This window comes from Megascapheus bottae, chromosome 3 (genome assembly GCF_031878675.1).
Source record: "Megascapheus bottae isolate mThoBot1 chromosome 3, mThoBot2.hap1, whole genome shotgun sequence".
Classification (NCBI taxonomy): Eukaryota; Metazoa; Chordata; class Mammalia; order Rodentia; family Geomyidae; genus Megascapheus; species Megascapheus bottae.
Window position 1 is genome coordinate 13,767,755 of NC_143511.1, and position 726 is coordinate 13,768,480.

Here is a 726-nt window from a genome sequence, read left to right on the forward strand (position 1 = left end):
CTCATGCTTGTAATCCTAGCTATTCAGGAGGCTGAGATCTGAGGTTCAAGGTTCAAAGACAGCCCGGGCACAAAAGGACCTGAGACTCTTACCTCTAATTAATTTCTAGAAAATAAGAAGTGGTGCTTGACTCAAGGGTAGGGTGGTAGCCTTGTGCTAAAGAGCTCAGGGACAGCGCCTAGGCTGAGTTCAAGCCCTATTACCCACCAAAAAAGTCCCATAACCCACAAAAAAGAAAGAAAGAAAGAAAAGAATCCCACAGCACAGGCTGTCTTCCAACTGCAGTCCTCAGATCTCAGCCTCCTGAGTAGCTAATAGTAGTGTTAGTAGTCTATGTTGACTCTTCACATCACCACTGGACAGCAAGAATTTAAAACATTTTTGTTCTCTAGAGAACTGTATAGAATTAAGTGATAATTGTGTCTGTTAAGCCCACACTGGGATGTTCACAATTTCTGATGATTATAAGATAGTTTGCCAAGGAGAAATGACATTGTTCCAGGACAGTTTGTCCACAGTTTTCACTTTATACATACCACAGAGTGAAATATCCCTTATTTCAGATGTTTTATAGTTTGAAATATTTGTGTATGCATGGCTATCTCAGGGATGGGACTCAAGTCTAAAAACATGAAAAAAATGCCATTCCATCCTTCATGTTCTATGTTCCATGTAGTAAAAGAATCCTTTGACTGTAAGTGTCACACAGCTCTTTGTGATCTGGAG